The sequence below is a fragment of the Rousettus aegyptiacus genome, unplaced genomic scaffold (assembly GCF_014176215.1).
Source record: "Rousettus aegyptiacus isolate mRouAeg1 unplaced genomic scaffold, mRouAeg1.p scaffold_m13_p_16, whole genome shotgun sequence".
NCBI classification, from domain to species: domain Eukaryota; kingdom Metazoa; phylum Chordata; class Mammalia; order Chiroptera; family Pteropodidae; genus Rousettus; species Rousettus aegyptiacus.
In genome coordinates, this window is record NW_023416291.1 from 5,283,861 (window position 1) to 5,310,001 (window position 26,141).

Consider the following 26,141-nt stretch of genomic DNA (forward strand, 5'->3'; position numbering starts at 1 on the left):
ACGTCCCAAAGGACACACAGGTGTGAAAAATGTGATTCATGTTCTTGACAAATTCATATTACAAGACATGGCCTTGAAAATGAAAAGCAAATGAAATCCCTCTTTCCTCTAAATCTGCTTTCATGTCAAAGGTTAGTCTTGCTTATTCAACAACTTAGACCTCAGCATTTGAAAAATAATGAGTCTCTCCAAGTGGTAACAACAGCTAAGATTTTAGAAACAGAAAATCTTTAGAAAAATAACTCAGAGTTAGCAGTTAGAGAAGAGTTCACAGTTTTAGTAGTCCAGAAATAAATTATTGTAAACTTAGTAACTGATACAACATGCTCATTTGCTAATTCCCCAGTAACCCACCAGGAAAATTTAAAATTGAGGACATTTGACATGAACTGCCTGACTTACTCTTAGAATACTTGAGTGTTCATCCTATAAAATAAAACTGTCAAGAATGTAACAATAAAAAAATAAATCCCTCTCTTTCCTAGGAAAAGTATAACAATCCGACCTGTATTTTAAAGCAAGCCTCAACCACAGATTACCTACTGAATAGACAAATTTTTATAATAAATTTATATTTTGTTCTTTCTTCCCCACCATTTACAGGTTAATGAGCAATTCTCTGACAGGCCGCCAAAGAATTTAGTTTTAAATAGCAGACACCTTGCAGATTTCTGTTCTAGAAAAGATTGGGACTTCTATGTGTATTTAGCTTGCACATGGAACCATTATGTTTTTGTGAGTGAAAAAAGGCAGGTGACAAAATTTATCTGCCAAAATGCCCTTACTTAGGCTGTCTGTGAACATGGAATATCTCATCTACTCTATAAATTCCTGGCCTGTATTGAGGTAAAAATAATAACTAACATGTACTGGCTGCTCACTATGTGTCAGGTGCTGTTTAAAGCAATGACGTAAATTAACTCAAATGATATTCATAACTTTTCCCTCCCTTAGAAGAAAAATTAAAATCAGTTAGGAATATTAGAAAATTAAAACAGTCTGATTTGTTTGGATAGCTAGATCATTAATTTTTTCTTTCATTTTTGTTGCCATGAGTGTTATTATTACATTCACAATGTAAATGCAAATGTAAGATTTTTTCAAACTCTTCCAAACAGTATTTCACACCTGAAAAATCGGGATAATAATAGCACTTTCCTTATAAAGCTGTTGCATTAGTCTTTTACACTGAAAAAATATTTCTAAAACACCACTTGTATCCATACAATCTACAACTGCTTAGTGGATCTAATCAAACTCCTCAGCTGGCCACGCTAGTCACTATTTAAACCTCACCACTTCTTTGTACGACTCTCCACCCAGGGGAGCCCAGATTCACACCTAAGTCATTCCCAGCTGCCTACCTTAAGTCTCCTTCCCTTCCACCTCACTCCTCTCTGCTGATCATGCCCTCTCCATCCTTCATCTTTCAGGTCACACCTCCCTATCTCCTGTAAGTCCTCCTCATCCTACATAGATCTGACGTGTACAGAGTACCTATGATGTGCTTGGCCCTTTTTTTATGGTATTTAACCTTTTCAATATTCTAGAGATAGTTACCAGTATTCCTGTTAGATACATGAGTATTAGAGTGGCTGTGATTTATCCAGGGTGGTGGAGCCTGGGTTCACACTCAGTTATGCTGTTCCATACTGCAATGAAGAACTTGTACCACAAAAATGGGTCCTTAAATTTATACTTTCTTGCAATGTTCTCCAAATGTTTAATCTATGTGAAATCCATGTGATCCTCTAAGTGCCTTGAGGTCCAGGTCTCATGCAGGGCACACCACAGGTGGTTAGCTAACTTGAATTGGCAGAGCAGGAAGGCCTCAATAGTGTTCACATAAAAGGGTTACTCTTTAAATATTAAACTATTCCCAAAATTCCTGAAAGGACTGTGAACTACCAGACACTTCAGACTGCCTGGTAGAAGGTTCAGGAAAGTATCATAATTGGGAAATACTCGATGGGTGTTTGAAAATAATGAGAAACTCTTTAGGGAATTAGACCTCTGACAGCATGGAGTAGACCTGTCAGAGGAAGATCAGAGATACCCTGCAAAATGCTAACATACAAACATTTAACTGCCAAAGAGTTTATGTCTTAAGATGAAGTGGGAAAGATGAATAGGGTGCTTCCTTCTATCACTTTCATGTTTCAAAGCATTTCCTTTTCTTTTGACCCTAGAGGTCCATGACAGCTGAAGCAAAGTTTTAGAAGACAACTAAATTGGTCTGTTTCACTACCACTAAGTAAGTTCTGACATAATTCTTTATCCTCGGTCCAGAGGCCAGATCCAAATGGAAAGGAAATGGAGCAAGTCCTGGACATGTCTCAGCAACCATTCGCCCAGCTCTTACTCTGGCATCACCAGGGAATATCCAGCCAAATACTCTGAGTTGCTGTCCCTCTCTACCCCAGTTAGGCACTGCAACTGTATTACAGAATTGCAAGCCCTGCCGTGATGCACTGGGGACGGAGCTAACACCCAATAAGCCCACAGGCACAAAGCTATCAGGAGAAAGCAAGCCTTTGACAGTACTGGGTTTCAACCTCAGCCTATGGCTAACGAGCATACCTCTAAAAGAAAACTCCTACTGAACATTTTTTCAAGCAGACTCCTTGGTAATCTTTAAATAGTAATAATTTCCATCACCATGGCCCTTAGTGTTTTTTAATAATCAGTCTTTTAGAAACACTCAACAAACCAGCAGTTAAAAGCTCCTAGCTCCTCACTGCAGTCCTGTTCAGTGGCATGTATGAGTCTCTTTGTGACTTTCGTTTAGGGCATGCGACACCTGGAACACGGCCAACCCCATCCTTCAACAGCCTCGTCTGCCTGGTTTGCAGGGGTCAGAGACAACACTCCAGCTGCATGCCCAATGACAGGGTGAAGGATCTTTTCCACAGAAAGGCAATGCTAATAAACAGCCTGAATCACTGGCTTCTTATTCGTTCTATTCTCCTTCCCTCTCCTGTGCCAAGGGACCTCCCTCAGCCTTGTAACACCTTCTGTGACTACCACAATTATGCCTATGATTATATACTCACCACCAACATACTGATGTGTAGGAAATACTAATGTAACAAGAGTTAGGCCAGCAGAGGAAAGGGGTATGATATCTCGCTGGGATATCAGCGAAAGGGGTATGATATCTCGCTGGGATATCACTAAATCACTCATCCTCTCAAGAACTAGTTTAAATACTTATAAATTAATAAAGTATTATTGCCTTATCAAGCCTCCATATATATCCACAACACTATATCAGCCAAGAATGTATTTTCTTTGCTTTTTTTTCATTTTTAAGGAATTGCTAGATTAGTATATGAAACATCTCCAAACTATAAATATATGAATATTTATATTGTACAGTGTTGCACATAACAAGTATTTAGAAATGAATATTTATATAGCAATGCATTATATATATTTAAAAATTTCTATTTGATTATGCAATATATAACATATAATAAACACATAAAATATGTATTTTATGTTCATATTTTACATAAAATAAACCAATATAAATATGTAATAGCAAATATTTCAAATAACATTTTTATAAAAATGTATTTTAGATATAAATATGTTTCATAAAATATACATACCCACACCCTGAACAAAACCTTATGAGAGTCATTCAAATCCAAGGTGAAACTTCCATTCTGTATTTTATTTTGGGGGGTTGTTTATGGTATGGATAGGGCAGGGATGACTATTACAGAAGCACACCATCTCATGAAGTCTGGCTCTGCAACAGGTCAAATAAAAACACCAACAGTTATATAATCTTGAGGTGTCCTTGTTTGAAAAGAACTTTCTCATTCTTGAGAGGAAGATAAGGAGATTACAAAGCAGTTTCACTCCTAAAGACTGTCTAAAATATCTATTTTATGGATTTTATTGGTCAATATAAACAATCTAAAGTCAAAAGAAAAACAGGAGAAAAAAATTAAATAAAGCTAAAATAAGTATAATATTTATTCCCAGATGCACAGATAATGATCATGAAGTAATATAATTTCAATCTTTGGAACAGGGTTGTTCATGAGTTGCACAGTGTTTATGTGCATATCTAACAAAGAATTTAAAATGAGGAAGATCTATAAGTAAAGTTTTTATTCATTTTTTGTGTTTATTTCCCACTCAACTACTTTCAGAAAAGGATTTGAGGCAGAACCTTTTTTAAACCACCGAGCTTCTACGCGTGAGAGCTGGCGCAGCAGTGGGAGTGTGAACACGGCTGCTGTTTTCTGCCCTTCCCCGGCCCTGGCTCTTCCCCACCAGGTCAGCACTATCCTCCCACATTCTCTTGATTCAAAGAGAAATAAATAAATAAACATTTTACTATTTGGCAGTATGTCTGACTTTTTAAAAGCCCTTCCATCAAACATTAAAAGTAAATAACTGTAGTTTATGTACACATCTTGATTTGTTTATAGCAATAATGAAGGAAGAAAGGCAGAGAAAAAGAAAATATTTTCTTCTAGCATTTCAAAGCAGCTTCTGACATAACAAGTTATTGCATTTTTAGACTAAAAACTGCCTCAGTAAATTATAGCACCCCAGGAACTGCTAAAACTGAATTCTGCAAAGCACTAAAAAATGAAGAAAAATAATACTTCTGCCAAATGCAAAGATGGTATCTGTCAGTGAAAGAGTTAAGAAAATGATAGAGCTCTGTAATAGATTTCCTTTTCATTCTAAATATGTTGTAAAGTGTCTTAGCAACCCAGATGAATTTAGCGCCTTATACCTTAAATTTATGAATTTCACTAAATAAGATTACTATCAATGCCATGACACTTTTCCAAAACATTTTTTAACCACAAAACTGTTTTATCACATACCCACTAATATCTTGTCAGATACTAACATTCCTAGAGCATAGATTAGAAATCAATTATATAGAATTTAATAATTTATTATCCAATGGTATGAATAACAGAAGTACATTCTTATGCTAAGGGGGAAAATATTTATAGATAGGTGAGAGAATTTTTCTTGAATACTACATTCAATAGTCTTAATTCCTACTTTCCCCTACTTTCTACCCAGTCTTATGCAATTTCTCTAGCTTTCTGATTTCTTTCTATTTTCCTAATTTTAGTTCTCTAAAAAAGTTCATGACGATCCAAATAGATCTTATTCATATTTTTATTTACAGATTTTAAAAAGCCAAATATAACTAACCAAAACTGCACTGAACCTGTATAAATTATAATGTAAATACATGCATTATTAAAATGACAAAATACATATGAAATTAAACAAGATGTTTCCCTTTCACAGGAACACTTCAATTTTAGCTAAAGTAAATATGATGGAGGACAACTGGAGTATGTAGAGAATAATTCTGAAAAGAAACACAGAAACTGGTAACAATGGTTACCTCTGAGGAAGACAACTAGAGGAATTTTTACTGTGTTATTGTGTAGTGTTTGAATTTTTCATATGTATATACTGCCTTTTAAAACTCAAGCCTTGCTCATATACCTTCCTCTTTTGAAAGCGTAATTCCAAGCTTAATCCTTTGGACCTAAAATTCTGAAACACAAAGTATTTTTACATTTCCTATGTCCGTTGATAAATGATAATATTGGAAAGGAGACAGAAAAGTTAGAAAGGGTAACCAGTTCAGTTGAGGGAAATATACTTTACTTGTGCATTCATCCAACAGAAATGTAGTTTGTGCACAATATGAAACAAACGTGGAGAACATAACAGAAAACGAAATAAACAGTTCTCATTCTCATCTGGGGCAATTCTATTTTGGATACACTGAATTTAAGTTACTGCCAGGATAACCTAATGAATAAGCTTGTAAATAGACAGAAACATGATTTTCAAAAAAGTGCCAGCAAGACTCTCCACGGGATTAGTTTCGGGGCTGAGTAATTGAATGTTTCACTGAGAACACAACATAGGCTTGATGGAATGGGAAATAATTGACATTAATTCCACAAATTTTGGAGACTGCAGAAATTAACATTTATTTATGATGAATGATGATGCCTAGAGTACAGTCACACTAGATCAGGGTTAAAATGAAGTGGAGAAACAAGTCAGAAGCCCCAAGGAGAGCCAGGGCCATTAAATTGGAGAAATGGAAAAAGAACAGTTTCATTAGCCAAAGATTTTCAACATATAAAAATTTAAATGAACACAAGAGAGCTTAGAATAAATTTTAATAATATCTCCACAGGTAATTATTCTGAAGGAGAAGGAAAGCTTAAAGGAGACTGACATGCCTTCAGAGAACTGAGGGAAGAAAATCCCCATGGCTACTGACAATACTATGCCTGGAGATGAGCTGAAGGAGAAGAGAAATTGAAAACTATAAAAGCTAAATATATAACTCACAAAAATATATATTTCAGAGAAATAGTCAGAAAAATTTAACATTCTAAGAAGGTACAGCTTCGAACAAAATTGAAAAACAGAAAAAAAGATGAAGGTAAGGAAGACAAAAAAGAGCTAATAACCACATCCAATTTGGCTCAAATAATGTCAAAAAATTTTTATTAAAATAAATACCATTGAGATACAAATACTTTGCAGCCACTGGTGACCTAATCTTCCCTTCTCTCATACTGCAACCATAAATGATAAAGTACACATTTAGAGACCATGAAATAAAATGAAAAGCATCCTTGAGGAGGTGACATTGGATAATACTGCCTCATCCACGAAAAAAAAAAAAAGGAGCAATAAATGAGAATGAGCCACTCCAAAAAATAAAAAAACTCCAAATTCTCTACAACGATTGAGGAAATGTTTGGTTAATGTTACCATCATACTCAAAGAAACATAATTGGGCAAGGGGTACTTTTTAGCAAATCTGATGTTTTTAATAGTATTTCAACATTTCTTCTCTGTCATCAGATTATAAAGTTGAGAAATTCCAAAACTGACCAGGAAGTATTTAATTAATAATTATGTAATTTATTAACTTGCCGGGAGAGGGGTAGTTCAGTGGTTCATCTCAAAATTTACCTTTTTTTAAGAGCTACAATCAAGTGAATCTGGTGCAGCCTACCATATTTTTATAAGGATAAAAAGCTTCTGAGACCTACAAACAAAATGTATTTTTATTAAAAATGACTAATGCTTAGTGAAAAAGTTCAAAGGCTGGAAAAGGAGCATGGAAACGCATTTTAAAAGCAACAGTTCAGCTCACTTGCTTACTGGAAAAGTCATTTTCATGGTTAACTTCCACGGCTATGCAGCAGCTGGAAAAGCCACTTATTTTATTGTACAGTTAAGAAATGTCATTCACTCTTCTTGAAAGAGTCAAAATATGTTACTCTTAAAGACTGCAAGTGACTATAAGAACAGAGGAGATAATAGAACAGACAACTTAAAAAGATTTAACTTACAATGTATATAATATTGAAAGATACATCTCAACCAGATGTAATGTGTAATCACTGATTGGCTCCTGGATCCAAAAATATAAATAAAATGAAGGCTATAAAAGAACATGTTTGTAATAATGAAGACATCTGAATACAGAATCTACATTAAATTAATATTATTGACTTGAAGTTAAGTTTCTTGGGTTTAATAATATCTTAGATTTAGGTAGGAGAATGTCCTGTTCCTTAAAGATGCATGCTAAAGTAGTTGGGGGTGAAGTGTCTGCAACTTACTTTCATATGGATTTAATAAGTGTGTGTACATACATACAGAGACAAAGCAAATGCCAAATAATTAAAAACTGATAAATATTAGCATGCACTGCCTATTATTTCAATTATTTTTCTGTAGGTTTTTAATATTTATAAATCAAAACCTGGGGTGGGGGGATAAGATATTTCAATCCAAAATAGAATCTCTACAAAGACAAAGCAGAACTAGAGAGAAAAATATCACCTCAAAAACAAATGTATATAGCATCTAAATACATATGCTATACTATACTATAGTGTTCTAACAAAAAATTAATATAGTCTCTGGCTTTTAAGAACATATAATCTAAAGCCAACGCTGTTGATAAAGAACACTTAAATCAAAAAAAAAAGAACACCCATATAAATCTAAAAAATAAAGTAAGCAAATGTTCTAATCATCTCCACTCCTCTAACTACAGAAGAAAAAACTAACCAGATTTGGCAAAGTTTATTCTAGCCATTAAGACTCTCTATACATTCTATCACTCCATTTGGCCTCACGGGATATAGAAAGTTCAACCAATGTCACGCTTTCTTTCATGAAATTAGAGTAGCTATCAAGGAGGAACATGATTTTGCAGTGGAAAGAAGCTCATTTCATTTCTGAGACTAGCTGAGACACTATATAGAGTACTTTGTGTTAAATTACAAGTTTTCCCTCTTCACGCCCCATCTTTCCTTCATGAGTCAGTTTTAATATTCTTTCTTAGAAACATTTGATTGCCCTAAGCAGGGTTAGATGTGTCTCCATGTTCTATTATTTATCCCACGGCATTATTATCACTGATTTTTCTTGTCCACATTGACCCCGTATTTGCTCGGTGCTTGAGGTAGAAGAATAAATAAGATTCCTGCCATGCCATTGATAAGCTCTATTCTGGAAGTGGAGACACCCATACAAAGAAACAATTATGTGCATCATCTACAATCATGTCATCTACTGAGTCGTTCAAGAACTGCATATTCCTCTCTTTTCTTCATTGACATCTAGGTCATTGGCAAGTTGACTCTATCTCCAGACATATCTTGAATGCAACCATTTCTCTCCACTTCCAATACTACCCTGGTCCAGACATTACCTTATCTCATCTGAATTGCTACTATAAGACATAACTGATCTCTTGTAATTGGTCCTCACATCTTAACTCCTTATAATCTGTTTTTCCACAAAAGAGCCAGAATAATATTTTAAAAGAAAAAAACAGATCACAGCACTTCCCCGCTTAAACCACCCCAATGGTTTCCATTTGGAATAAAATCCAAATTCCTTATAATGGCTGCCTACCAGCTTCTATATAATCTGGAGTTGTCCGTATATCTGGCCTAATCTCCTCTAATTTACCTGTCACACAGTACACTTCAGCCATACTGTTCTTCTTTCTGTCCTTTAAATATACCAGTTTGTTCCCTCTTATACTTTTCCATTAGTGATGTACCTCTGCCTAAAATGCTATGAATACTTCTGTGTCTGGCTCATTCCTGTCATGCTATTTCTCACCACCAGTCTAAAATAGCCACTTATCCACTTTCTTCACTTTGGCCTGCTTTAGTATCACTGTAAGACTGATCCATTTGACATTTTCTTATTTAAGTTTTTATTGGCTATCTCCTTCTCAATCAAGCCTTCTCAGGAGAAATTACTACTGACCTTACAGAAATAAAAAAAAAAAATTATAATGGAACACTATGAGCAACTGTATGCCAACAAACTAATAATTTAGATGAAATGGAAAAATCCCTAGAATGACAAAAACTATTAAAACTAAATCAAGAATAAATAGGAAATCAGAGTAAACCTATAACAAATAAGAGATCGAATTAATAATTTTAAAACTTCCCACAAATAAAAGCTCAGTGCCAGATGGTTTCACTGGTGAATTCTAACAAACATTTAAGAATTAATGCACATTCTTCACACACTCTTCCAAAAGACAGAAGAGCTGAGGATAGCTCCAAACTGTCACAACAAAAATCTTCCCTAGGGGAAGGTAACAATCCTGGTTTAGAACCACTGGGTTTAAAGAATAAAAAACGTTTCTCCCCTGTTCTTGATGTTTCCTTCCCATGTGAAGGGGGCCCCACTAAAGCCATATTCTTAGGTTTTTGCCCAAACTTTACTTCCCCCCTTCTACCCAACAGGCATATAGACTTGATTTAAATTTTTAAGGGGAAAAATAAAAAGGCATTTTCAATTCATTTCCCCTTCCTTCTCTCTCGGAAACAAGCTGAATGCACAAAGCTAATGTTCCATGCTACCTCCGCAAGCTGAAGGCTGAGGCATCTCTGAGCCTGCCAGGTAGTGCTGCCTCATCCTGTGCCATCTGGAACGGGGTCGGGGAGGCTGCTGAGCTGTGGCGTCTGCTTTGAGGAATCCCACGTCCCTACAACATCTTCGACATCAGCTTTATGAAACATGAAGGTAGCCTTTAGATCTCCGTTCTTCCCTATTTCATTTCTCAGTTCGTTCAAGACATTAAAAGAGTGATATTATTTACTGAACCTCCTCAAATCCAAACAACTCTCATACATCCATCTACTAACTTAAATTTTCGACTAATCTAGATTTCCTTCCCTATTGCAAACGTCTTTACAAAACTTTTCACCATCTAAATCAAGCCATTTTTGAGAAGCTTAAGTCTTCTCACCCTTTCACACTCATATGGAAAAGCCTATGGTGGTTAAAAAAACAAGTTAAAAAAGTACACATGTAGAAATAGTTTGGTGTTAAAAGCTTTGAGAAGCACAATACCAAGTGTCATCTAGGAAAAACTTTAATTCACAACCGCTTTTCCTCAAATATTTACTTATTTTTTCTCTGTAAAATTCCTGAATCAGGTCAACCTTTTTCTAAAGAATTTTCAATAAAATAGTTTTATCACTAAAACCATACAGTTTAAATAAATATTCATTGTTAAAGAGAAGTTTATTATCTCTTATTCTTTTATTAGTAGTGCTTTCATTGCCAGAAATATTTTCCACAATGATATCTCAATTCGTGTCTTTTAAGCTACTCAATTGTTCAACTATTTGGGGTTTTGAAGGAAAATAACAGACAGCATTTTTTCAGCCACTTTTTCCTCTTAATCACTAAACATGTATACTTTAAGAGAAATTTAATCCAGCTTCTTCTGGTTTGTTTCCATTTAAATCATTAAAATGTTATTTTTTAAGTCATTTGTTGTCCAAGAGACTTTTTAAATTAGCTTCTTTGCTTAAAAATCTAAATTGGCCATAAGAACATGAGCTCTGATGCCAAAAGCTTCAGGTCTGGAACAAAAGTGTGAGCCCCAAGTTGGAAATCAGTTTTAATGCCGGCTATGACATAAAGGGACCTTGTGGACTCCTTCCCCAACTTGCTGAGCCTTCCATGGAGCACACATTACAGCTGAGGTTACCAAAAGGTCTCCAAAATAAATCCTGTGTTCAGGAATCAGTCAGAGCTTCTGAAAAATCTAATTTATGGCCTTAATTGTCTTATGTTTTTGCTAATCTCATGTGATTTCTCTATACTGTTTCAGGAGAGAAGTACTTTCAACTAAAGTTTAACCCATAAGATTAAAAAAGGAGTTAACTCCTTTTTTAATGTTTATTCTTTTTCTCTTCCTTCAAAACTAAGAAAACCCCTTCAATTAGAGGAGAATGTGTCCCGCTTGGTAACACCGCTATTTGAGGTCATTTTACTAGAAATCCACTGGAGAAAAAACTCTACTCTCCTCAAAGTACCACTACCACTGGTGGTGGATTTTTGTACATTGCTGTTGTTGCATCATAAGCTAGGAGAAAGCATATGCTCCCAAATATAAAATTAGGTGCCAAACTGCCATGTAAAACTGAGGAAGGTTAAAGAAAGTCCTAGAAAAACTTTTCTGCTTTGCTGGCTGGCTAGAAGAAAAAATAAATAATAAGTCTAACTTTCTCTCTGTGCGAGTTTCTCAGCCTTCCTAAGAAGAGGAGTGGATTTTATGAATTAATTTATTGCTGACATTTTTTCATTAGATCTATAACTCACACTTATCACCTTCTCCTTCAAAACAATCAATCTTGAAATATAATTCTATGTACTGTCAAAATTAGAAAAATGAAAACAAAAATTTCCAAAGATATCAATGGTATTTACTTGTTTGTTTCTTAATATACAGATGTGTGGAAAAGACATAACAGATAGAGAAGTCTAAAATTCAGACCAAAGATACAGCTCAGCTAGAGGGCACATTGCTCATTTTGAGAATGCTGGTTTTGGGTGAAATAAGAAAGAAGCATTCAAGAATACATTTAGTCTTCCATATTGATTAGCTCTAGTTCCAGCTTCCCAATTTAAAATATAATGTCAAAATGCCTTTTAGTATATTTAAATGACTGTTATGCATACCTGTTTATCTACTTCCTGAGGGACTAATATGACAAAAATTATCACACCGTTCTCTAAAGTATTGCAGTACCTTATCAGTCCACTAAACCAATGCTTTAAACTACTAACGTGTTTATTTATTGAAAAAAATCCACATAGAAGTGGAACTGTGTAGTTCAAACTCATGTTTAAGAGACAACTGTGCCTTTTTTAGGAAAATAAATACTAACTCTTCAAAACTGAAAAAAAAAACTGCCAACCTTTTCGATAATCATTATTTATCAAATGGCAATTTATACATCAATTATTCACTGGAAGTTTATTTAAAATATTTTAATGATTTATGGTCAGCGGTGGCACCACATATTTAAAAAATGTATAAATTTACCTAATTGAAAATTCTAAAATAGCTTTACTTTGAAATTTTCACAATTTATTATTCTTAAGTTTTTTAGTCGTACAGAGTTACCTTTATTTATTGCTGTAACTTGTGCTTTCAACTTAATCTTCTACTGTTTCCCTTTAATTCCCAATCTAAGACTCTATAATTCTAAATATAAATGACATAAGATATAGGAAGACAATTATTAAAAATAGCAAAAAGTAATAATTTTCTCAGTTCTTCAAGTACTCATTAAGCTGTTTGCATAGCCCAATGCTGACATTTGTAGAAAGGTAAAACAGTGTTCAATTTAAAAAAAAAAAAAAAAAACTATAAGCTTTTTCTTCTCTTACATGAACCATTTTTATTTAAAACTAGCAAGGACTACATTAAGGAGTTTATTTTGTGACCCTTCTACAAGTTGGATGATCTGACAATTTCAAACAAAAACCATTGTATATCTAAAAAAATAAAATAAAATATAAAAAAGACTTAAAACTACTTTAGACACAACTCATGCAGTGGATAATACATTTTTAAGGTTTATATTTCAATATCATGGCCCACATTTTGAAAGGTATAATTTTAATCCGAGAAGCCCTACAATTTTTTAAACATTGAAATTTTAGAGGAGGTGAATATAATTGTACATTCATAACACATCTTCACAAACTGAGTCAAAGGAAACAAAATCACTGGTAACAAGCCAGACAGGTCATAGAAAGTGCCGTGTCTCAGCTATTTTATTCACTACTATAAAGCATAAATAACATTACCTACCTACCTCACTTAAATTAACAACATTTTCCTGACAGTAAATTCTCTTTTTTAGGAGTTTTCTTTTCCTTTTATACTGTATCTCTTTGTGTCATGAAAAGACCCCTAAAGTGATCATTTTTCCATTTGCATTTTTGTTTTTTTCAGATCAACACTGTTTTCTCACAACCAAAATGAACAAAATTCTTGCATCGTGTTCAGAGTATTCAATAAATCTCGTTCAACATTTGGCATAGCTCACACCGATCTATCTTTAATAAGGCAGTAATCCCTTTCCTCAGAGGTGCTGCATCACTCTGACAATCATGGTACTGCTGTAATTTCCTTTGCCAACATGAGAAAACAGGGAACACAGCACACTGCCTCACAAGTACCAAAGAGACCATGAGCTCAGCTCTCTCATGACAGAATATCATTATGAGAAAATAAAAAAGGTCCATGTAATAATTTTTACATTTTACAGATTCTCCATGAATTTTAATACTAAGAATGTCACTTAGAATAAAAATAAATTCAAACGAACAATTAACTACCTTTTTCTATTAGGCTTTTCATTTCACAACAGGTTACTCTAGAAAGTCTTCTTGATTGATTCTCCAAATAAAAGTAACATCCACTAACAGGTCCAAACAAAATTCCTATTTCCAAGAAACCGAGTAAGAAAAACATACCAGAGAATTTACTTTTTGCTGGATATAACTACAACAAGAGAGGCTGGTTAGAGCAACACTAAATTTGGCTCAACCATGCAATGGTCTCAGTTTGGGATAGAATTAAATTTATAATGGATGACAGAAGCGAAGTTGTAATGTACAATTTTATAATTTACTTGAACAGTTGCTTTCCATATGGGAAGTAACAGATTGCCCAGTTGCATTTTGGCTAAGACTAACCCTACTATTATTCAGGGTAAAACAATTTTGTTGAAATCTGGAAATCCTGAAGAAAGCAACTCTAAATTTCTCTGATGACTTCTGACATTGTTTCTTTTTTTTTCTAGGAATAGTATACAGCTGTATGCTCCTTTCTAAATGCTCCTGACCCACATTTAGCACACAGTATTTTCTGAGAAATGTAACCGTAACTATGCTCTACAGATTTTACAGTACAGATAACTACTCAGGTCATTCAGACAGATTTCCATGATGACCCCCCCAAAAAAAAGTTAAAAATAAAAATCAGAGATAAGAAGGGATAAAAAAAATAAACCTTTCTCTGTATATTCCTTTCTTAAAATTCAATATTACGAGAAAAACATCCTTTGAAGGAAATTGGTCTTTTTCTCTTTCATTCTATATTCGCAGTTCAATACCACAGTAGAACTCCTACATATGTAATTATATTCCCTCCTGGTTAAGCTATATTCCAGGAGAGGTATTTTATGGACTGTAGAACATTCTTATTCATGACCTTAACATTTTAGAACAGGTTGATGGATAAGCAATACATTTTCTATACCGATGCATAAATGATCTGGATCCCAGAATATATCTTCAAAGCTTAAAAACTTACATTGTCCAGTAAAAATCTGTCAATACAACCCTTTGAAAGAACTTTGAAATTGTAACTATATATAGCCAAATATCATTTTCTGAAATCCGTCCCCCTGTGCATGGATTTATGAGTCCCACGGTTGGATGAAGGAAAATTATCCAAGGCAAAGTTGTCCAAATAGGCAATTATCCAACAGACTGAAGCCAAGACAATCCTCTAGAGGTAACTGTACAGGTTCAACTACAGCTGTGTGGGAAGTATAGACACCAATCAGCTATCTGAAGAGTTTGGGTGTTTCTGGGAAGACAAACAAGTAAGACTGCTTTTGTGTCCTAAACTATTGGTTTATGTAGAAATAAAAAATATAAAGAAGGCTTAAAGCATTTGTATATCTATAGTCTTTCTACCTCTAAATAATTATGTTACACTGCAAAATGTCTACTAAATAATTACATAGTTATGTAATGTTATGATAACAACTTTTTTCCAGCTCTGGAATATTAAAACAGTGATCTGAAAAGTAGAAAAATAAGACTGGAAACACAATGCGACAATTATCAAACATTTCCATGCAGTGCCTGCAAAGAATAACAATAGCCTTTCATGTGAGAACTAGCTGCACATATGGAATCTCATCTGGTCCTCTACATAATCCAAGAAGTATATGGGGAAGGTATTACCATCCTTTTACAGATGATGAAATTAAAGCTCAGAGATGTTGGGATATATTAAAAGGCACCCAGCTAGGAATTGAGAAGGATTCAAGCCAAGTGTTCTTATTTGAGAACCAGCATTCTCTACACTCACGCCTTTTAGGGCAAGCTCTATTTGTGAGGATGAAACGTAGTCACTGTCCTTGCATAATTAAGAACACAAAAAAGGTCTTTTTCCTCATCTCCCTCAAAGTTCCTACCATCCCCACTACCACCGCTTCTCTCTACTAAAAAGCGAGCACTGTTCCCTATAAGTCTTATTTTTTGATGAAAGGATTCCTGGGAGCTTCTAACATTTTAAATTAATCCTTTTAATATGAATTACCTATTTTGATCAGATCTCTTTTTGATTTCTCGGAATAAGAGAGACAGAATCGGGAATGTCTGTAATATAAACAGAGCAGATAGAATGGGTGGTAAGCAACGCAGGAAATTCAAGGATACTAAAATTGAAAATGTTCCTAGGGCTAGCCCATTTAAAAATTGTACAATGAGAAGTACCCAACCATATTCACTTTACAGATGTCTTTGAAATCCAAGCATGATTTAGAATAAGTTATTATTTATGCCCATGTTGCCCTACATTTTGAATCACTCGACCAGAGCAAATGCATTATGTTCATTGAATACCTGTTTATTGAATTCATTGTGTGTCAGATACTGAAATAAATTCTGGGATTAAAAGTACAAATAAGTACAAATAAGACAATATTTCTGGATCCAAGAAACGTATAATAAAGCAAAGGAGACAAATAACATCTGACACTGCATCCTTTGTAAAAACTCAATTTGTTGAATGGCAGAAAAAAAAAAAAAAACCTAATCCAATACTGTTAATCATGCCCCCTAGAAACTCTCTTCCGTTTGCTTACATAACATCAAGGTGGGGTATTTTACCATTACCTATCTGTAGGCTTTCCCTCGGATGTCTTTGTGGGTTCCTTGCTGTTCTCATGAATGCCAGTGCTTCTCAATAATCTACCCAATTGCTCTCTTCTCCCACAATACAGCCTCTCCCTGTGCGCTCATATACTCATAGGCTGGTGACTCCCAATCAATATTTCTGTCTCATTTCCCTCTCCTGAAATTAGCCCTTATATTTAGCTGCAAATCAGATAGCTTCATATAAATGTTTTAAATATCTTATTCCCATAATGGCTTCACTTTCTGGATTTCCCTCTCCAATATCAGTCTATTTGGACCTGAAACCCATATGTTATCCTTTTTTTGGTCCCACACTTTCACTCACTCTATACATTTACTCAGTTAAAAAATCACTCCATTCATTCCATCATATGTTAAGTTTCTACTTAGTAGAGTGTAGTGTGGCAGACACTAAAGTACCATACTAACCTAATGACTTCCCTGAGAGCTCACAGTCTAATCCATGAAACACACATACAGGTAAATGCAATACACAGTTATAAATGCCATGATGACACAGATACCCTAGGACCTACACAGATTTGAGCCTGGGTAAAGAAGGCTTCCTAAAGGAAGTGAAATCTAACATGAAATCTAGAAAATGAGTAAGAGACAAGGAGAAGTAGGAAGAAAAGTGTGTATGTAATATCATGAAAGCAGGAGAATACGCCACTAAAAAAATCAATGAAAGGAACTTTAATATATCTAGTGCTTAGAATAAAAAAGGTTAAGTGGTGAGTGTAAAAAAGGAGACAGGGCTTTAAAAGCTATGCTTAAAGATTTCAGCTATAAGAGCAATTAGAAGTCGCTGAGGGATTTTAAACAGGTGAACAATATGTGCATATGAACAGACTGAAAGAGGGAACGAATATGGCATGGAGATGAAATAGAAAGCTCTTGTATTAATCCTGATGGCAGCAAGATGTCAACTTGAACTAGGAAAACACCAATAAGTATAGAAAAAAGTTGGCAGATCAGAGAAATATTTACAAGGTGGAATAGGATCCAGTTGTCTTCAGATATGGAACACAAGGGGAAAGCACGAGTCGAAGATGACTTTCAAGTTGCTTCTTTGAATAACTGGACAATGACACTTAATGAGACTGGAAACAACAGAGGATAAGCAAGCTATGGGAAAAGATGTGTTTTGAAATACTTGTAAGATGGCCAATGAAAACATCTAATAGGCAACTAGATAGACAGTAGACCCCCTAATGCGCAGTTTTACTTTCTGCAATTTCAGTTACCTGTGGTCAGCAATGGTCTGAAAACAGTTAATGAAAAATTCCAGAAACAAGTAACTCGTAAGTTTTCAATTGTTCGCCATTCTGAGTAGCATGATGAAATCTCACATTATCCACGCCATCCCACCCAGGACATGAATCATTGCTTTGTCCGTGTATCCACACATATATGCTCCCCTCCTCATCATTTAGTAGCTGTCTTAGTTATCAGATCAACTGTCATACTACTGCTTGTGTTCTAGTAACCCTTATTTTACTTAATAATGGCCGCAAAGCGCCAGAGTACTGATGCTGGCAATTTGTAAATGCCAAAGAGAAGCTATAAAGTGCTTCCTTTAGGAGAAGATGAACGTATGTATAGGGGGAAAAAAAACTGAATATATAGGCTTCAGTACTATCTGCATTTTCAGGCATCCACTAGGGGTCTTGGAACGTATTCTCAATGAATAGAGCAAAAACTAAGGTGTTGGTTTAGATTTCAAAGCTAACTGCTGAGAAGGAAACAACCACTTGGGAATCATCAGCATATGATTAGTAATTATCAGCATATGGTTAGTACTTTAAGTCAAGGGAATAGATGATCTAGTAAAAGAACTACAGAATGAAAAGAGAAGGCAGCTATAATAGAAACTCCTCAGGGAAAGAGTCCTGAAAAGATGAATAAGAGAGAAAAAAAAAAAAAAAAAGAGAAAGGAAACCTTTTAGCTAGGATATAGCGGAGGTCAAAGGATCAGAAGTGTCAAACACTAAAAGAGTCAAATAACATAATAATTGAGTCGTCTCTTGGCTTTAGCAAGGTCACTGGTGACTTCTGAGAGAGGAGTTGCAGCCAAGCCAAGGAACTAGTGGAGTGAAGTAGATGCCAGATCTCAGTGAATTAAAGAAGGAACAGAAAGTGAGAGTGGAGGCAACAAGCGTAAGCAACTCTTTCAAGATGCCTGGCTGCACGGGACAGGAAAGAGATGGAGAGGCTCCAGAAAGGGATAAGAGATCTAAGTATGGTTTGTTTACAAAGTGGGAGAAATTTGTACCACATTTAAATTCTAATAGAAGGAAAAATGGAATAATTCATTGAGCAAGGTCCGTGAGAATGGTAGGGGATGAGATCCAGGCTCAGGTAGAAAGATTACACTTAAAAGAAAGGAAACCTGAAATATAGCAGGAGAAAATGAGTTCAATATGGGAATAGTATAGATTTTTTCTTTGTGGTATAATACATGTTTATATGTTAAGACAGAAGTGGTTGGGGGAGTGCAAAGAGAACAGAAAAGTTTTCAAAGGACTTCTGTGTAGAACTAAAGAAATGGCATAAAAAGATTCCCAAGCTACATAAAATGTAAGGACATTCAGGGAACTGCTTAAGAGTGACTGAAATGATGAACCACAGAAATTAAACTTCGTCAGAAAGTAAAGACCAATGGATAAAATCAGATGAAGAAAGGATTAAAGGTCCACAGGAGCATAAATAAATACCACTAGTGAAACTGGACTAATGCAAGGATAAAAAGGAATAATGAAGGACAGGAAGTTATAGGCTGGTTTAATTTACTATTTCTGAGGAAGAAGTGTTATGTTATGACAAAGTCCATGCTGTGGCCGTGGGAAAGGGTGAAGAAGTGAACGGAAATGAAGTTATCTGGAGCCAAGTAACTGAGAGGATGAGATGCTGAACTGTCTAGATGAACAGAGCCAGAAAGGTGAGTCTAAAGGGCCTCAAATCCCATACTCAAACAAAAATTACAACCAGTGTGAATTTGTTCCAGATTATTTTGTTCTAACACATATTGTGTTAGATACCAAGCCTGAGTTTATAATTCAAAGTAAAAAAATAAAATTTCTCCTCTCAAAATCTAAATAAAATATCTTGAATTAGGCTTAAAAAACATCTAGATCCTGAAAAAAAATCCACGCTATTATGGATATTTCCCCAGTGGATTTAGGTATTTGGGGTTTTTTACCTGAACATACATGAAAATACTATTTTCGGTTGTCACTTAACATTAAGTATTCCCAAAAAGCACTCTCATTTTCACAGAAGTGTTAATTTTCACCAAAAACAATAAATATCCTTGAAAAAAGGAGTTTGACTGAAATTGTTTAACTAATTCTTGCCTCACATTGACACTGATCCAAGAATCCAGAGCTTTCATGTGCTTAATTAAGAGTGCTTTTAGCTGCAAGTAATAGAAAACCTACCTAACAATAGCTAGAACAAAACAGGGTTTATTTTTCTCACATTAAAAAAAAAAAAAAAAGATAAAGAGACCAGGGCTGGGGCAAATCTTCTCAGATCCAGGCTCCTATCTTTCTACCCCACTACTCTGGGCGTTTTGGCTTGTTGCAAAATGGCCTCTAGAGCCTTGCTCTAATCCCTCATTCTGGGAGGGAAAAAGAAAGAGAAGAGCACTAACCACCACCTCTGTCCTTTCAATCAAGAAAACAGAAAGGTGTCTCATAAAGCCTCTGCAAGTGACTTCCTTTAGGTCTCAGTGTCCACAACGGGGTCACATGGCTACAGACACTATCTCTAATTAGCTGTGTAGAGTCTGAGAGGTAGGAGGCAGGAATGCCATGATTAGCTAAGGCCATTAGTTCTGAACCATTGGTTCTCCTCCAACCCCCAGTGAATGTTTTAATATGTGTGAGGCCATTTTGATCATCATAGTGATGGAGAAAAGGTCAATGATACGATTGGCATCTAGAGCCTAGAGGCCAGAGATGCCAAAAACTAAAATGTGAGGAACAATTCCCTATGCTAAAGACTTGCATTGTCCTAAACACCAAAAGGCCTCTATGAAGAACACTGGGTTAGACCAGTCATGACCAGTTACTGGAGTGGAAACCTGCTACTATAAATAAAATCTAGGTTCAAAAAAAGTCAGGAGGGGCCAGTGAGGAGTGTGAGGTAGATACTGAGTAGAACTGACAGTGTCTTTAATACCTCACCTGAGTTTCCAGGTGTTTGCAGTAATTTTTCATTATTGAAAGTTTCATATACAAAGAACAGTGCAATGAATTGCCATGCACCAATCATCCGGCTTCAACAGTTATGAACACTGACATTCTTGTTTCATCTTTCTCAATTGTTTTTTTATTTTACTTTTTCACCTGGCAATATTTCTGCATATATCAAAATATAAAAAGAAAGCATAACTGGAAAATTAGGAGGTAGCATCACTATATTGCACATAATTTAAATCTAATTGGTTTTACATCTCTATCACTAGCAAAAAAAACTTATTAAAAGAATCACTTCAGTTAGAGGCATATAAAATTCAAGTTAAAATATCTGGTTAATCCAACTATACATGAAAAGGAAAAATACCTTCATTAGGCACAATGCCTTTAACTTCTAAGAAGAGGAGCATCATAAAGAAGTTCCCTTGTCATCCCATCATGTTGTTGAGTGAGAAAACGTAAACACCAGAGAATTCAGGAAAGCTATAGTTATAATCCTTTACAAGAAGGAGGGAAGCTAAGAAAAAAATCTAAGCAGCAGCAGCTAAAACTCAGTACAGCTGAGAGCTTTTGGGAAAAGTTGGAGGGTAGAGAGGAAATGTGATATAGGTTATAACAGAAAAATTTTTTTGGAAAATTAACAGGGGAGTTTTATTAAGTTTTGCATGTGGAATGTAATATAAATTGTTCTCTCCCCATGAAATCTTCAGAACATTTTCTATTTTTCATTAATGCACTGGACAATTGGATATATTTTTGGGAAGTCTTGCAGTGCTAAGCCCTGCTTTAAAATAGTCTTCCTAGAAAAACACTATCACATTAAAATTATATTTACATGTATTAGAAGATCTTAAGTATGCTTTATTTTTCACTTTATTATTTATATCACATGCAAAAATATATACTATAGTTAACATAGAGAAAAGCTTATAGGAAATAAAGTCTTCTGAAATACCACCTCCAGTAATGAACCATATCATATATAAGCATTTAATTGATTTTTTTCTATACGACCCATTTCATTCAAAGTCCATTTTTGCATTTTTAAGCCCCACAATGCGATAGAATCCTGATTTTCCATCCACACATGTGTGTGATAGGTGAGGGAAGAAGAAGGATAATATTTCTATAATTAAAAATTAGAAAGGAAGAGAGTGATATAAAAGAAAACACATACATTTGGTCTTTGCTTAAACTTCCCTAAACACAGCTCCTAAAACCTTTGTAATTTTGTGGATGATAATGGTAACAGAAGCATCTTTTGTTCTAATATTTGATCTTTAATCCTGGGTCCTAACATAGAGAGCCTATGTTCCTTGGAATTTCCTGGGTAACAGAAGCATCTTTTGTTCTAATAAGGCCACTCTTGATGGGCCTCTAGAGAATTTCAGGATGACTGCTAGTCACCAGAAGGACCAAGTCATGATTAGAGGGTTGGATTTTTTAGCCTTCTCCCCTCGACCTCTGTGGGGAGAGGAGCAGGAGACTGAGTTAATCACCAATGGTCAAGGATTTAATCAATGAAAACCCCATAAAAATCTCAAAATGATGGGGTTCAGAGAGTTTCTGTGTTGGTAAACACATCAAAGTACTGGAAGGGTGATACGCCCACAAGAGGCGTGGAAAAGGTGTGTGCCCCTCTACCGTATCTTGCCCTGCACATGTCTTTCACTTGGCTGTTTCGGAATTGTAGCCTTTATTATAAACCAGTAATGATGAGTGAACTGTTTCCTGAGTTTTGTGAGCCACTCTAGAAAATTATCCAACCCCTAATTTATAGCTGGCTTATCGGAAGTATAGGTGGCAACTTGGGACTTGTGACTGGCATCTAAAGTAGAGCAGTCTTATAGAACTAAGCCCTTAACCTGTGGGGTCTGTGCTAAGTCTGGGTAGTGTCAGAGTTCAACTGAATGATAGAACACCCAGCGTATGTCAGAGAATTGGAAAATTGGTTGTTGGATGGAGGAAAGTTACTCCGAAGTGTTCTAAGTGAAAAACAGTTAAGAAGAGAGATTGGCTACTGCAAATGCTGAGTACCAAAAAGAAGTTTCAAGGGCTTCAGGATAATTCCTATTTGCCTGGCTAATCAATTAATCTCTAAATGCATTATGCTCTTTAAATGCTATATTCCACATATGACTCCTTTTAATCATTTTTTCTCAATCTTAACAATATAAATAATAAAGAGAAAATGTTATATATAGACTAGCTCTTAGTCTGTCATACATACTTTCAGACCACTTATGTGGTAAATGTCCACAAAGTGAAAGAGAGTGAGCCTAAAAAAATAAAAATGTGCATCATTTTTCCTCAGGCAAAACTTAGAGAAGACTGGATAAGCTTCATTATTATTTCCTGTTCTTCACAATTTACATCAAACTTATGTTTAATGTAGGTTCTACCTATCAAGATTAATACAGAAAAATTGCACTAGCTGAAGCCTGGCTCCAGGCAGCAGAGTTTTTAGGAACAATTCTTTTTTACTGAGGACCTAACAGGAAATCTCCAAAGGTGCAACATAATGTTCTTCTGAAGCAAAGAATGTGGGTTGTTTAATCCAGACTCAAATATCTCTTAAAAGGCAGGTACAGAAATCCAATGGTATAGAAAGGAAAGGGACTGTGTTGGCCTTAGGGTGAAAGCTACTATCAGTGTAACTTCCCTTTTAACCTTAACTTCCCTTTCTCATGTTATAATTTTTGGTGGAGTTTTTTTCTACATATCATTCTTTATACTTACAATATATTGCAGAATTTGTTCCATTTAATACTATGATCAATATTATAGAAAGTCTTATTTATTATTTTTTTCTCATCATCTAGCTAGCATCATAAAAGAAGGCTACATCTTTTTGTATGCGAGAACCTGAAGACCAAGCATATTTTTATTCCATGTTTGACAGATGGGGCAATATACCTACGCTTTCACCAATTACGTTTAGTACTGAATTCAGGTAAAATATACTTTTTTCCTCATATATAAAGCTTAAATTGGCATAGCCAGAGGCTCTTTATCCTAAGAGTCTTCTCAGCCTATGCTGAATTAATTCCCTTCCAGTTCATTTTATCCAGTGCTCTCAGCCTGGGTACCAAGGCTCTAAATTTCTAATTGCTGTATAAATTTTCTTCCTTTGAGCTAAGCCTGGTAACATGGCTCAGACGACCTCCAAATGTAATTTGTAATAAGTAAGGCCCAGTCTGAAAATAATTTTACATATTTTAATTGAACTTAATACAAATCACAACAGCCCCTCTACTTTTGCCATGGAAGTAAAAAAATAGAAAGGCAGTAATAATATGCATAAGTTTAAAATAGTATCTCTAAAATAAACCTTTCCTGCTAAAGTTACCATTCCATTTTCAAATATCCCCAACAAATATTGTTCAAGCTTAAACCCAAAATCATCTCCCTTTAATTTTAGAGAAATTGACAAATTTAGATTCAGCTATGTTTGTTATCGGAAGAGTACACTTTGGGATGGGAAAAAGGGAAGAATATGTTTGTTTTCAATGTCTGCTTCAGTCTTCAAAAAGCAATTTCAAAACGTTTTATAAACTCTTTAGTTACTTAAATAAGCAAATCAAACTTAAAATCTGGTATCTTTATAGCCAATGGACCTCAAGATAATCATGCTAAGCGAAACAAGCCAGACTGAAAAAGTAGAAAATCACATATCATCACTTATATGTGAGATATAAGCCTAAAAGCAACAAATGAACAGGACAGAGACTCAGGGACATGGACAGTGGACTAGTGGTCATTAGAGGGTTGGGGGGGGGGGTCGGAGAGGAAGGGAGAGGTAGATTAGGTAAAAGGGGTTCAAATATAAGGGGATGGGAGAGAGCGAAGTGGGTAAAAGGGATCAAATATATGGCAGCTGAAGGAAACTGGACTTTGGGTGATAATCACAGAATAGAATATATAGCTGTCAAATTATAATGTGCATCTGAAAATTATATAATTGTATTATCCAATGTTACCCCAATATACTTAATTTTGAAAAAATAAAAAAAAATAAAATGAAAAATAATTTAATTAAAAAATAAAATCCGATGTTTTTAAGTGATAAAATATAAAAATAACTAAGTGGAGCTCTTCTTATAATTAGTACCAAAACTGGTTAGGCATTCACTCATTCTAGACCCATTTCCTCATGTAGATTAAGGTCAAGGTAGAAAATAATGTTACCTTGCTAAAAATCACTCAAGATTAGAAAATATCAAGAGAGTAGAGCTGCAAGTGTCTCAAGTTAGGAAAATGAAAATCAACCCAAATTTTCTAAAAACTTAGTCGTAATAAACTTTCTACTTGTAAAAGTAACGGCCTTCTGTACATAGGTGGGGAAAGAGCAATTTTCAAAGGGACATGTTTCCACCGTTGTGAGCATTTTCCACAGTCACAGTGCTTTAATCTCAACTAAGTCACCCTCCCTGTCCTTTCAGTCAACAACATTTATTCATGACTTGGCTGTAAGATCGTAGAACACAGTGTGTGGTGGTTCTGGACATTTTTTCTTGTACGAATGCTCAAGTTAGTTCTCAAAAATCATCTCTATATAAGGAATTACAGGCCAGTCTGCCCATTGCTATATAAGGAATTACAGGCCAGTCTGCCCATTGCTACATAATTCCAATTCAACTTATTGATAATGCACTGATTCATTAATGGAGCAGATTATGGACAAAGAAACAGAATTTCTGAGAACTTAGTGGTGGCTGCATAATTTTAAAAAGCTTCCCAAAATACAGGCATGGCTGGAAAAGAGGAAGCCTGATGCACCCAGGAGAGTTATAAAAGAGACAGTTGTGGCAGTAAATGAGCCAGGAGAAATATTTGAGAAAAGAGAGGAGGAAGGAGTGCAGTCAAGTTACAGCCATTGAGTATTTGGAGAATTGGGAAAATGCTCAAAACAAAGCGTGAAATATAGAAAGTGGTACAAGAAACTCTTCATACAGCTTGGACTCAATTTTGTGAGATGCTTTTTATATTTTCTTGAATAAAATATACCAAATGTTAAGGGGGTTTTGCCCTAGGTTTTTTTTTTTTTTACCTTTTTGCTCTTCCTTGTTCATATTTTTTAACATAAATTATGCCTTGTGAAATAGAAGTACACACTACACTCACGTTTCGTGAAAACGTGGCTCCTTTCTTGTCAATTGCTATCATGTGGTGCTCAGGTCCCCACTCTCGTGGGGGTCAGGGGGTGAACCTGCGGGTTCAGGTCGCGCCTTTCCTTCCCAGCACGAGGGACACGGGTCTCAGGTGGAACGGAACTTCTGCTGAGCCCGGCTTCGCTGGGGTGATGGCCACGCGGCCCTCTGCTCTCCAAGATGGCGAGCGCCGCGCCCGGCGGGCACCGCACGCCTGGTCAGGCCTCCCCGGCGAGCGCTTGCCGGTCACCTCCAGGCCTTGGCCTCTGTTTCCGGGAGCCCAAGGACATGTTGGGCTCACCGGGCATTTTAGCCCACCAGTGCTCCCCAAGTGCGTCGGACGACGTCTGGGGTTCGTTCTACCTGGTGGAGACTTGGCTAAAGCTGCCCCTGCAGCTCTCAGGATCCCCCTCACGTGCCGCCGGCCACGTGACGCCGCTCTCCCTCCCCACGCCCGCGCTTGCGCATCACG

At 35.7% G+C, this 26,141-nt stretch overlaps 1 long non-coding RNA gene across 2 annotated transcripts in view; it reads right to left on the minus strand.

The window, feature by feature from the left end:
* LOC107512505 overlaps window positions 1-25,837 on the minus strand; it is a 337,769-nt gene extending 311,932 nt beyond the window's left edge. The window contains exon 1 of one of the 2 annotated variants that reach the window (XR_004954838.1): window positions 25,644-25,837. This is a non-coding gene — a long non-coding RNA (uncharacterized LOC107512505). Of the gene's footprint in view, window positions 1-3,614; window positions 3,865-25,643 lie in introns of those variants that run through there. The other variant, XR_004954839.1, reaches the window with a different exon arrangement.
* Window positions 25,838-26,141: the final 304 nt, after the last annotated feature.